The following is a 15,101-nucleotide window of genomic DNA, read 5'->3' as shown; positions in this document are numbered from 1 at the left end:
AGATTGTAAAGATTATAATATTGCTAGTTACTAAAAAGGGATGCCAAATATCGGCAAAATGCAGATTGTTTGTCCCTCCTGGAATGAACTGCTCATAGTCGTAAATCTTCATTATTATCTATAATGTTTAACCTACCCAAAACCCATTGCAAGATGCAAGTGAAGAAGCTAAAATTCCAATTTCTCATTCCCAAACTATACTAGACCCACAAATTGATCATTGGGGTAACTTAGCCTTCCTCTATCTTAGTAATAAATTAATTCCAGTAAAGGGATTTTCTTTTTCGAATTTGAATCTTGTAAATGTGACCAGCAATAATCACATCCATGGATTGCCTTCGTTATTTTCATAATTAAGTAGCCACATAAAAAAGCTGTTGCCGCCGTCTCAATTTGAAAATTGGTACTTGGCAAATAACTAAAAGAAGACAATTTTTCTAGTTTTTCCAGAGAACTATCTTGCAAGGTGACTGAAATATTTACATTGGTCCTTAAATTTTGGAATCTTGGTAAAATTTTACTACTTGCATACTCTGCGGCACTAATGATATGATCTCTCAGTCCTATCTTCGAGTGTCTTCCATGCCGCATTTAAAGTGATATCATTGGGTAGATTATGATAAGAAGTGTTAACTTTATGTCGTGAACTAATACAACATTTTTTCTTTGTTTATGGCATTTTTTAAAGTTTCAACTGCACTTAGTTTTTCAAATTAACAATTTATTATATAAAATGTCATTATTCATACGTATTTTTAGTTGCATATACTAATATCACGGCTTCCTAGATTAATAAGAGTCGAAGCCTCTAATACGGCTGGTCGAGTCACGGCCTCCTTGATTTATAAGAGACTCGTCTCTTATCCGGCCTGCCGCATTCGTAGTTCTAGGCATTATTTTTGTTTTATAGGGTGCGCCACAATACGGGGCTTATGTGTTGTACTGGTTGCCTGCCTTGCAGGAAATTATTGTTTTATAGACGTGTTTTCAACATTTTCCAACAGTTGCACACATACATCTGACACCTTTTCAAAATCTCAAATCAAAAAGATTTTTTATGAACGGTAAATTTAATTTCAACAATTTTCTTTTTTATAATTTTTTTTTTTATTTGTCTGTGAGTGCAAGTTACAAAAATTTACAATGACAGGAAGTTCTAATTTTTAAATAAGTGTCTCACTCACATTTTACCATGAACAGGACAATGGGTAGATTGCAAAGATTTATAATAATGAAGATTTACGATAGTGTAAGTTTATCTACCTGCTAGTTACTAAAAAGGGATGCCAAATATCGGCAAAATGCAGATTGTTTGTCCCTCCTGGAATGAACTGCTCATAGCCGTAAATCTTCATTATTATCTATAATGTTTAACCTTCCCAAAACCCATTGCAAGTGAAGAAGCTAAAATTCCAATTTCTCATTCCCAAACTATACTAGACCCACAAATTGATCATTGGGGTAACTTAGCCTTCCTCTATCTTAGTAATAAATTAATTCCAGTAAAGGGATTTTCTTTTTCGAATTTGAATCTTGTAAATGTGACAAGCAATAATCACATCCATGGACTGCCTCCGTTATTTTCATAATTAAGTAGCCACATAAAAAAGCTGTTGCCGCCGTCTCAATTTGAAAATTGGTTCTTGGCAAATAAGTAAAGGAAGACAATTTTTCTAGTTTTTCCAGAGAACTATCTTGCAAGGTGACTGAAATATTTACATTGATCCTTAAATTTTGGAATCTTGGTAACATTTTACTACTTACATATTCTGCGGCACTCATGATATTACCAGTATGATCTCTCGGTCCTATCTTCTATGCTGCATTTAAAGTGATATCATTGGGTAGATTATGATAAGAAATGTTAACTTTATGTCGTGAACTAATACAACATTTTTTCTTTGTTTGTGGCATTTTTTAAAGTTTCGACTGCACTTAGTTTTTCAAATTGACAATTTATTATACAAAATGTCATTATTCATACGTATTTTTAGTTGCATATACTAATATATGGGTCACATTAAAGTCGCTAGATGGACATACTATACGGGGAATTTTCAAAAACAGACATTTATCGAATGCGACAGGCCGGATAAGAGACGAGTCTCTTATGAATCTAGGAGGCCGTGGGTCGAGTTCATCAGTTGCAAGCATTTTTTCTGTTCCTGAGAGGGCGCCACTATACATTTGTGTATTTGGCTGCTTAACCGCGTACAAATCTCATTTTAAAAAGAATCGTAATTTGTATGTTACATACACTACTTCAAAAAGTAGATTATTGATAGAAAAAAAAACATTAATACGATTTTTCATTCATTTAATTTAAAAAATATTCGTTTTTTGGTAGAGGGCGCTACTATACTTTTGGCTTTTGAAGGAACAGACAGTTCAAGGAACTCGACCAGCCGTATTAGAGGCTTCGACTCTTATTAATCTAGGAAGCCGTGACTAATATGTATATGGATCACATTAAAGTCGCTAGATGGACATACTATACGGGGAATTTCATAGACAAAATAAGAACATAGTATTTTATTTTCTCTATGGGGAATTTTCAAAAACAGACATTTATCGAATGCGACAGGCCGGATAAGAGACGAGTCTCTTATGAATCTAGGAGGCCGTGGTATTATTGGAAACGCACCCACCACAAGCCGTCAGGGGACGCTGCCGTTTTATAAAAATTAAAGTCACTCTATCTCTGAGAGATAAAGTGACTTTAATAAAAATCATGGCCAACTTCATCTAGCTTCCGCTGCGCTCCATACGGCCGTCCCAATAAGGGTCTAAAGTTGATTCAGCTAACCTAAAAAAATCGTTTGGTAACTAGCCCCATCTGTTGCAAAATTTTTAACATAAATCTTTATGGGTTGATGGGGAAACCGTGTTTTTTTGTCAGTTTGGCGGAAAAATGTGAACCGGACTTGATACTACCCTTTCGACTGTTAGAGAAAATTCGAAATTTAAGTAAACCAATTATTATTTTTAATCGCAGTAACACCAAATATGCAGCTTCTGTTGCTTTCATAGTAGGGTACCTATATTGTAAAAAAATTAAATGAAATATTTCACTGCGACAGTTGTCTCTTTCCTATATTGTCTTTTTCAACCCCTGGTCCTCTTTTACGTTCAATTAATCTTCAAAATCGTGGCGGTTTGACTTATCCAAATTATCAGTTTGTAAGTTTTTTTTAAAGAATTGGCAGATATTGCCACCACAGAAATGTTATCATATTTGGCCCAAGAAAATATTTGCAAACAACCCGTAACAATTTTACTTCCACATTTAATTCGTAATTCCCTCTTTATCTGTAACACACATAAAGACAAAATTTGTAAAGTTATTATAGAATTATTGATGAAACCACTTTTAAATAATAGTTGTTCACAAAAAACTGATTCCATAAAAAGAAAATCAATTGCTAATAAACCTATAAGTGGAAAGGTTTTAAAATTATAATACTACGTATCCACCAAAGAGGTACCTACATACCTACCTATAATTGATTTCATATAAATGTTCATCAAGTGAGCTGTGCATTTGTAAAAGCACCTTTAATTTAGTTACATTACAAAAGTCGCATTTGTGAAGGTCATGTCCAATAAATCTTTACTTGGTAAAAATACAAAGACAAAAGCAAATAAGAATTACTTTAATTTAATCAATAAAAAGACGTAACATTGCTTTTGAAATCAGCAATGTTAAAATGGACAAAAACTGAAAAATTAGTCAAATCGGGTTCGCGCAGAGCAAGCAACTTTGAAAGTCAAAGTCACTAGCTTTAGCTTTACTACCAACAGAAAATCAGATTTTCATGGCTTGCTTAGATGCACATTTATATGAAATTGAGTATACCTATCCACCCATTTAGGTATGTTCTTTAGTTATCACCCCTTTATGCTGTTTAAAATTACGATACTTTCGAGTTTTGTTCCTTTTCCATTGTTTTATGTAAATGATGTGTTAAATATAGTTATATATTTTCCAGTTTCACAAGACTATTACATATTTTCGTTTGATTTTCATATCTTTTTGAAACTTCATGACACTTTTGAAGGAAACGTCAATCATTGTTATTAACATTTTTCTCCGCTAGTTGGGGCTAGTTACCAAACGATTTTTTGCGGTTAGTAGAATCAATTTCAACAATGAAAATTGGCATAATGTTACGGCCGTATGGAGCGTAGGGGAAGCTAGATGAAAATATATATTTTGACATATTAAGTCATAAATAATAAATCTACTATTACGAGAATTTGCAGTGCAAAGGTATTTAAACCATGTGGAACTCGCCATAGATTTTCAAATCCAATTAAATATCCTGGGCATTTTATGGAATGGATTAAAAACACGGGTAACAAGCAGTTATCAACTTTGTAGCCTATTAAAGCGTAGGTATAACAGCTACACTGTGTGTGGACTTCATTTTACCAGCAAATACTTCGGCACGAACAATAGATTGCTGAATGTGGCCGTACCCTCGACTCAATACAACTTCCCTCCTTTTCCAATCCAGACTTACTTCCAGTAATAGTAAAAAAATATTGATAATATCTGAAAACTATTTTTTATAAAAATTTTATCCGATCTACTGATGTACGATATTTCTACTGAAGACGCTATAAGTAAATTGTGTAAATTCTGTTTTATGTAGTAATGAAGATATAAATTCTTGTGAAAGTTTCAAAAAGAAAATAAGAAAAGCTGAGCATAATCAAAATTATAAAAAGCCAGAATGTTAATCCAAAATTCGGGCTGCAACTACGGGCTGCAATGTACCGAAAACGTTACATGCAAAATTCGATGTCAAAATAAAGAGCAAAATTTTGAAGGTGAGGAAGCCATAAATCTCTGTTTGTCGCAATTGAGGAAAAGAAACACCAAATCAAAATTTATAAAAATGCAATGGAAATGTATCGAAAAAAATTGAAAATAAAAACTTCAAAATAAATATAGTCTTTTAATTTCATAAATAAATTATTTTGAGAATCGCCCTCAAATGTCACATGATTTGTATTGACAAATCACAACTCCGAATTATTTGAATAGCAACCAATCACAATTTAATTAAGCGGAAATTTTCCCTAGGGAAAATTTCCGATATAATTGACCTAGGGAAAAATTTTTTCGGGCGATTCTCTTCCGAATATACCTCGGGACAGATATATATCGCCAGAAATTTTTTCTTGCAGTCCAACACTCGTGTTTGTCGCTCAAAATTACCCTCGGGCTAGCGCCCTCGTGTAATTTTCTTGCTACAAACACTCGTGTGTGAGGACTGCTCGAAAAAATTTCCGGCAATATATCTGTCCCTTGGTATATTATATATGAGAATCGCCCTCAAATGTCACATGATTTATATTGACAAATCACAACTCCGAATTGTTTGAATAGCAACCAATCACAATTTAATTAAGCGGAAATTTTCCCTAGGGAAAATTTCCGATATAATTGACCTAGGGAAAAAAATTTTCGGGCGATTCTCTTCCGAATATACCTCGGGACAGATATATATCGCCAGAAATTTTTTCTTGCAGTCCAACACTCGTGTTTGTCGCTCAAAATTACCCTCGGGCAAGCGCCCTCGTGTAATTTTCTTGCTACAAACACTCGTCTGTGAGGACTGCTCGAAAAAATTTCCGGCAATATATCTGTCCCTTGGTATATTATATATGAGTAGGGTTAGGCGGAAAATAGTTGGCGCTCCCCACCAGTCCGCTACAGCGTCGCACCGCTATCTTTTCGCTGCTAGCGTGAACCGTGGATCGTTTTATAATAGGAGCGCGCTGCATTGGATCGTGATGGTGGGAGGTATTCTTGACGCGCTCACTATTTTTCGCCTAAGTCTATATATGAGAATTGCCCTCAAATGTCACATGATTTATATTGACAAATCACAACTCCGAATTGTTTGAATAGCAACCAATCACAATTTAATTAAGCGGAAATTTTCCCTAGGGAAAATTTCCGATATAATTGACCTAGGGAAAAAAATTTTCGGGCGATTCTCTTCCGAATATACCTCGGGACAGATATATATCGCCAGAATTTTTTTCTTGCAGTCCAACACTCGTGTTTGTCGCTCAAAATTACCCTCGGGCTGGCGCCCTCGTGTAATTTTTTTGCTACAAACACTCGTGTGTGAGGACTGCTCGAAAAAATTTCCGGCAATATATCTGTCCCTTGGTATATTATACATACAGTAGAGTCCGGTTATAACGAACCCAGAAAATGTATCAAAATAAGTTCGCTATATCCGAGGTTCGCTATAATAGGTAAATTAAAGTAAAGTGTGTTTTTAATAGTTATTTTTTATTTTACATTAGAAATGAAATGAAGTAAATAAGTATTGAAAAATAACATGAATCCTTTGCAGAACGGTAATATACAGTGTAAACATAAAGTTTGGAACAAAATTCATAATAGCATTATGTACCTATGTGATGTTTTTAAGAAAATCGCTCGGACAGGTCGATTTTATTTCGAAAAACCTGTGACGCGCAACTTGTTTAAATAACGTTATTGGTTTTTGAGCAATAACGTCATCACCAATGTTTTTTAAATGACAATCCCCCTTTTTTTAAAAAAATGACAAACTTTACTTCAAAAATTTAATTTGATTCTTGATGTAAAAATTTTAATTGACCTCAAAAAAAAACAAACAAACAAACACCTAAGTTCAACGATAAAATTTAATGCATATACCGGGTGTCCCAGAACTGCAGCATGATATTTTAATAGCGTATTCCGGAGTGAAAATTAACACTAAATTTGAAAGAATTAATGTCGAGGGCCGTAGGGTATTTAAATGGTAAACCATTGAAATTAACCAATCGTGTGAAGCTTTTTTCAACCTGTTTTAAGGTATATTAACTAATTCGACTAGTTGCTAGGAAATAACTTATATTTACATTTTTCAAAATTCTTATAAATTTAGCTGGTCCACTGTACTTGACAGAAATGAAGTGTCAATGTGACATTATTTCTATAATTCCTGCGTTGAGGCACGTCACCCTAAGATGAAAGCGTAAATGTTGAGCTGACAAACGTTAACAAACTCCTTAAAACTAGGGGAAAATATTGAGGTTCATGTTTGACTGGAATAATACCTTAACAAAAGCTGGTTTTTAAGCAGGGTAAAACAGAAAAGCAATGTTGTATTGTTTTTTTAGAATTAAAAAAAAAGTTTAATAAACAATCAAAAACCATAACAGTTAACAATTCGTAGATACTCTTATAATAATTGTTCAAAATGACCTCCACCAATTTGAATACAAAGGCGTGCTCGTCTTATTAAGCTTGCTTGTCGCGCCTTGAATCATTTGAGGTGTAATTGTTGCCAAAGCTTCATGCAATCTATCATCCAGTTGTTCTAAAGAGTTCACCGGTTCACGATAAACATAGTTTTTCATGTGACCCCACAAAAAATAGTCTAAAGGTGTGAGGTCAGGCGAACTAGCCGGCCAATTTATTGGCCCACCACGTCCTATCCAAGAATCAGGATATCTTCTATCAAGGACTTGTTGAGCTTGCCTTGTATAATGCACTGGAGCACCATCGTGTTGAAACCAAGGATGTGCCAAGAATTGCAATGGCACATCATCTAGAAGATCAGGCAATTCATCATTAAGAAAATTGGCATAAACTTCACCATTTAATCTTGGAGGAAATTCAAACGGACCAACCTGAAACTCTACAGTCGATATTTTATCTGATAATCGTTTGTTTATCAACACTTGCCAATGAATCTCCTAAAATCCCATCCCACAGATTGATGCTAAACCGATGTTGAAATGCATTAACATGAATTGCAGTGGATTTTCGTCTGCCCATACATGATAATTATGAATGTTAAATGTTCCGTTCCTTGAGAAAAAACATTCATCAGTAAATAAAATACTTTTTACAAAGTTGGGATTTGCTTCATGTTGTTGCAGTAACCATTCACAGAACTGCACTCTGAGAGGAAGATCTTCAGGCAAGAGATTTTGTACACGCGTATAATGATCAGCGTGTTGTCGTTTATCCTTTAGAATCCGCTGTGTTGTGCTTTTTGAAATGTCAAACATACTAGCGACGCTTCTTCAAATGCCTGAAGAACAGCCTCTTCATTTTGTGGAGTGCGAGCCTCTCGTGTAACACCACCAACTCCTTCAGTTTGAAGTACTAAATTCCCTGTATTCCTAGCGCAATTCACCAAACGCAAAAATACATTTGCAGTTGGATGTTCTCGAAGAGGAAAACGTGCATTACATTACATGCTCGGTTCGCCTAGTCTGTACGGGCCTTAAGCTTCTACGGCTGCGTAAGCACTTTCACCACATGCTCCATAAACTATGAGCATATCATAGTACTCTGCAGCGGTAAACATTTTCGAAACTGTTCACTTTTCGATTTTAAGAAAAAATGATACTGTCAAAATGACGTTAAGAAATGTCACAATGTATTTATTATTCGATTACAGCGGACCAAATAATTCAAAGAATTTTATCGTATTATGAAAATCCATGGAAATGAAATGAAGTAATGAGCTTACCTAATAAAGCAATTAACAAAGGTCTTATGATTGGTCAGCGAAAATCGCTTACGGTATGGATACTATTGGACCCTCGACATTTTTTCTTTCAATTTTAGTCTTGATTTTCACTCCAGAATACGCTCTTAAAATATCATGCGGCAGTTCTGGGACACCCGGTATATACAGGATGGTCCCGATATAACCTGCCAGAACAAATCCAGTAATAGGTGACGATGAGTAGAACTCATACACAAAAAATGTTTCTAATAAAAGTCTTTTCGTTTTCGAGATAAAAATAATTGAAAATTTGGTCAAAATTTGCTGTACGCTAATGAGTTAATCGGTTTTAAAAAGGTAATTCTGGTTACTTGGCTGCAATTTCTTTAGCAACGGTACCTGTAACACCTATGACATTTGTCAAGTTTAATTTTAAATTTGCGAATCCTTCAGAAAGTTATGAAATTCACAAAACAAGAATACGCCGATTTGCATTTACTCCATGGCGAAACACGTGGTAATTCAAGACCGGCAAGGCGAGCATACGGCGAGCGGTTTCCTGAAGGAGTCCTTCCGTCCCGTTGTACTTTTGTGGAGCTACATCTGCATTTATGTGAGGTTGGTTCTGACTACGGTTCTGACTGATTCCAATACGATGGCGTCCCCGATCCTCCATTTAACCCCTCTGGATTTTAATTTTTGGGGCCACACGGAAGATTTGGTATACGAAGTTGAAATAAATGCAAAAGGCCAACTCCAGAAACGCGTAACAGACGCCGCGTAAAAACTCAGAAATGCTGAATTCTGTTTATGAAAATTGGTACCGGCGTACTCAAATGTGCTTAAATGCCAACGGAAGGCATAGAACATTTATTATAAAATAATTTTTCTAGTCTAGTTTACCTTTCATTAGTTAGTAGATATTCTGTTAGAGTTGAAAGTACGAATATGTAAAGTGTAAATAAATTTATTCAATACATTATTTTGGCTATTTAACCACAATTAAGACGATACTCTTATTACACAGTTCTTCCACAATTTTGCACACACTACCTCTACATTTATTTACACATTGAGGAAGACGACTTTATTTATTACTCATTCATCTACAAAATCAGTTTTTGTACCTAAATTAGCTGGTGAATTAACGCACAGTGTACAGCGTTTTCAATAAATGTCATTAATTTGATTTAGTTTGTCAGATTTGAGATTTGTCATAAACGATTCAGGTACCTATGTTGCTTGGATACTGTCATCCTTACAAACACCAACAATTAATTCCTGAGTAGGTACGTATTTTTGTGGTCAGCAGCGTCGAATGAGTGTGAATAGGGGTTAATTTATCCCCATTATTTTGGACCTAATGAAAAGGGGTTTTTTGGACTTGTTAGATCCTTCTAATGACCCAGAATTTTTTTGGCAGGTTATGTCGGGACCACCCTGTATATATATATACAGGGTCGCTACAAAGTATGACAACAGTTAAATATCTCGAGAATGGTTTCTTGGAAATCCTTGAGATTTGGTATGGAGTTAAGAGCATTTAAATTCGATTCTTTGCAATTTTTTCAGTTTTATACCATTCAGAAATTCAGAAGTATCTATGAAAAATTTACAAAACAACACCAGAATAAATATCAGTCGTAACATATTCTTAAATTTATTTATTCTTAAATAATACAACTTTGTTAAGTTTACTCCTTATCTTGTTTTTGTTTAGAGATTTTGCAGTTTTGTTACATGCGTAGTGTACACTTGATTTCAAAAAAATAGCCTACAAGTGCTGAGAACGATTTTTGTAATATTTTCCTAGTGTAAATAGCCCGTTATAAACTGTTTCTAGGCAACATGAATTTCATACGCTATCTTCCTAGTAGTATAGTGATGATTCGGGCTTTTGTCACTTTAATGTAACCATGGAATCAAAGCTAACATTACATGGGGAAATATTAGGTGTACGCTATTTTTTTGAAATCAAGTGTACTTCCCTTTGCTCGCCAACATATTGTTGCATCATATTTACGTGTCGTTTTGCTCTTCGAGGGCCACTAAAATGCTTACAGTTACATCTGCAATATATCTAGCATCTGCTGATTGCGTAGCCGTCGTTTCATTTTCTGAGAATTTTTAAAAATAGGTAAGTTATGAAAGAGAAATTAAATATTTAAGTTTTATACGCTAAACCTTTGTTGCCACTACAATGTTCTTTTGCGAAATTGAGATTAAAGGGCTCATTAAGTGTGGTAGGCAAATTCATGTATTGTGAAGATACCTATAGAATCTCTTTTTACATTTTTGCACGGTTTTTTACATTCATCCTAATCAATCAGAATTCCGAAAATGTTTTGAACAAATAGCTGCATCTTTTGAAACTTTCATTGTCTTTTCCACACTATGAGTATATGCTGATATCCATTTGTTTCTTAAGAAGGTTTGGGTTTCTCTTGGAAAACTGAAATCATTTTTTCACGCAGGTCTTATTAGGTATTTGTAAAGAATCGTACCGGTGAAAAGATAAGTCTTGTCTTGAAGAACTCGGCGCAAACAAGTTCCTCCAAATGCAGGTACCAGGGTGGATATCAGGTCAGGTAGCGAAATGTAGAAGATTACCAGGGACGGGCTAATTACACAAAAATGATACGGGAAAGCAGGTACTCTTAAAAGTATTTATTCTTTCTCAAAATGAAACACAGTACAAAATGTTGAAACATGTTTATTAAAATATATAAATTAAATTTTATTATAATAAGAAACTGCTTTCACATAACTAAAAATGTCAAGAACATTATTGTTGTATTTACTAATCAAATTTTCTAAACGTTCTTTCTGTTGATTTACGTCTTTTCTTAATTTTTTACTAAAAGTGTTTGCGCTTTTTATTTTGCTATAAATGAACGTTTGAAACCTCAAGAGAACATCAACAAATATAAATATGGAGGGATCGTTACCGTAAAATTGACTCTTAAAATGAGAATGAAAAGATTCACTGGCATTTGTTGTAGGTACCTACGTGTTGTGCTAGTGATCAACAGGCTAATGGTCTGTCGGGCGTATCCGAGTTGGGCCCGGTACCTGAGATAATCCTCGCTCAAATTTATGGGCCCCCAAGTATTCCCAATCCGGACACCGCCTAATCCGATAAGGAGTAGGGCCACCCGGCCAACAACTAATTATAAAAATGAATCTTAATTTTAGTTCCATTTGAATATTTGCTAATGAATCTGTAAATACCTACCTATTCTCAGAAATGGAAGTAAAATCAATTTTGAGTGAAGACGGGAAACAGTTGCTTGTAGTGAATAATTTTAAGTTTTGTGTGGCAAGGAAGTTAAACGACGATGAAATTCCGTACTGCCTTGCAAAAGTGTAAACCTTCGGTTCCGAACCAACGAATGTGATCAGCAGTGATCTTATTCATAATCACCCGGAAGAAGAAAATATAGAGAGGAAAGCACTGAGTAATGGCGTCAAAAGAAAAGCTCTAGACAATTTAACACACAAACCTGCAAAACTATTGCGTCAAGAATTGCGACAAAATGGTTTTTTGGATCAGATTTTCACTTATGACGTGGATCGTGCGCGGAAGAATCTGTGGCAAGCCAGAAGATCTGTCCAAATTCCTCTCCCAAAAACTACACTTGAAGCGAATAATTCTATACCCTGGTTTGATTTCGTTATGCTGCTCAAGGTAGGTAGGTAGGTACTGAACGGCGATGCCGTCAAGACGGCGCGGCGGAGGATTATTACAGGTAGCCGGGCCCAACTCGGACATCGGATTACAGAGCTTTAACGCGCGGGCCCAACTTGGACACACCAGGTCAGTCCGGATGGACCGCCAGTTTGTAATCCAATTACAGATACTTGGAGGAATTCGTTTGCCGATAAGGGTCAAAAAGGTAGAGACCTGCACAAATTTGACCGCGTGGAGGAACTCATTTGCGACCGTAATTGAAGAAGGTGCAGAATTGTTCTACCCCTTATAATTCTGCACCTTCTTCAATTACAAATGATACTGACCTAATGCAATGCCTTTCGGTTCTAACTAGTTAATAAATTAAACATTAACAAAGAAAATAATAATTGCTATTTTTAATACAAGTGAGCAAAATCGTGCATTTAATTACGAGTACGGAAGTTGGGCGTCCGAGGCATTAAATGCACGTTTGCTCATGATTAAAGCTCGGATTATATGCACTAAAAAATGAAGAAAATATGTAAAAAATATGCATAAACTTGATACAATAAGTGCTCTATTACTTTTATAAAAAAAAGACAAATTTCAGAGAATTAATCTATTTATTCAAAATTTATTAATATACAATGAGCGTCAAAAGAATGGAATAAATTCATTAAAAATTAAACAAATTGTTTTTAAAAAAAATCTTTGGACGGGTCAATTTTAGTTTATAAAAATACATATTTCAAAATCAAATAAAATTCCCTATTTTTTTTTCTTGATTCTGATAGCCTTTTAATTGTATAAACGACAATATAAAAATTTTATTATCTTACAGAAGGAAATTATTGAGAAAAAAAAAATAAAGTTGGAAAAAATAAATTTTATAACGAACAAAAACAAGTCAAAAACTGTGTTACTGAGTACTTAAAATTAAGGAATTAAATGTTCGAATTCCTCCTTTTAGTTTTATCTAGTTTTATCCCCGCACCCAATCAAAATGAAAATTTCTATACGTTGTGTTTCTGTTAAATGAGCCATTTTCGAAAACGTTTTGTAAAACAAATAACATAAACGATTGAAATTGGCATTACTATTTGACAGTTTGATTTATCTACTTGATTTTTTGACTTGTTTTTGTTCCTTATAAAATTTATTTTTTTCAAGTTAATTTTTTTTTCTCAAAAATTTCCTTATGTAAGATAACAAAATTGTATACTGTCGTTTAGACAATTAAAAGGGCTAGATAGATATCAGAATCAAGAAAAAAAAATAGGGGGTTTCTATTTATAAAAAATACCGATGACGTCATCACTCGAAAACAAATGACTGCTTGGAATTTTGTATTAAAATATGTATTTTTATAAACTAAAATTAACCCGTCCAAAGATTTAAAAAATTGTTTAAATTTTAATGAATTTATTCCATACTTTTGACAAAAAAAAATCTGGAAAATTGGAGAAATATGCACTAATATGCATTTTTCCCCAAAATATGCTCAAGGTGCTTAAAATATGCAAAATGCATTTTCAAAATGACGTAATTTCATTCAAAATTTGTCAATACGCCCAGAAAATCCAAAATTTTGTCTTTAGACGTCATAGAAACAAATATGCAATTTGCATAGAATCCGAGCTTTACTCATGATCATAAAATAGAGCCGCGGAATCGAAATTTCGGGCAGCATTTTTCTGTCACTTCAACAAAATCTCTGTAAACCACCTTTTACTGTCATCATGACTGACATTCAAAAATTAAACTTTTCTTTGTCGGTCACGTATCTTGTCAGTTTTTGAATTTTGCCGCAAATCACTATTTTTTAATGTAAATAAATCAAAATGACAAAAACATGACAAGAGTAAAAAATGAGGTTATATTAACGTAAACTGTACATAACTGGTGTTTTTTTAAATTTGGCGTCGAAGTAGGCGTTGAACTGTCGATTGTGAACGCACTATACAGGGTACGGATCACGGATCAGCTGTTTAAATCTTACGCTTTTCACGAGTGGTGCGCTCTCAATCGACTCTTCAACGCCTACTTCGACGCCAAGTTTAAAAACACCCTTTACTGTTCCGTTAATAAATTTCATTAATTATTAACCACCGCGTTTACATTTCTATCATCGAGAGCTATCTAACTGAAACCTAAAACTTAACCTAACTTAGACTAAACCTTAAACTATACTATCCTGTCCAAAAAAAGGGGGACCACCACCACAGCACGTGTCAAGCTGTATCTGTATCCTGCACCCTGCCCGCCGGCTCTCACCATCACCGCGGCCGCGATCCTCGGAGGACCCAACCGGACTACTCCGGGAGAACTTTTTCCGGCTCCGACCCTCGCCTTCGTCGTCCTGTTACAAAAACGAAAACACCAGAGATGAAGCAAGATAAGGAGAACACAAAAAGTTGTTCGCCCCGATAACGGCTCGTTTCCTGACGAGGTCACGTTATTATCGGGACGAACAACCCGTGGTAAAGAAATGAAAACAAAACGAAATTACCGTGTTCTTCCTTATCCCGCTGGAAGACCGGAGATGGGAAGATTCTCCCTTCGGTACAGGGGTTGTGGAGGCGCCCCCTTGTTGAGTGGGGACGGCATCCCAGCGATCCGGGGAAGAAGCAGTCCGCCATCCGCTTAGGCGAAAGCACAGATTACTCATACAAGCAGATAGTGCACTTGACCAGCAGTGCATTGATTGTAGCGGTCCAAGATTCTTGCCGCGGTAGCTTTCGTTTGGTTCGCGCGAATTTAAAATATGAACCGATCGACGCGGAATTCTAAAATAAAGCAAATAAAACCAATATATTGTAGTGGCCCAGTTTAAAATTTTAAATTTAAATTCCCTTTACCGCTACAATAGCGCGCCAAATGTGAAGGTACTAGCGGCTAGGCTAGGAACTAAG

Source organism: Tenebrio molitor, chromosome 1 (genome assembly GCF_963966145.1).
Source record: "Tenebrio molitor chromosome 1, icTenMoli1.1, whole genome shotgun sequence".
Lineage (NCBI taxonomy): Eukaryota > Metazoa > Arthropoda > Insecta > Coleoptera > Tenebrionidae > Tenebrio > Tenebrio molitor.
Note: the sequence above shows the minus strand (reverse complement) of the source record.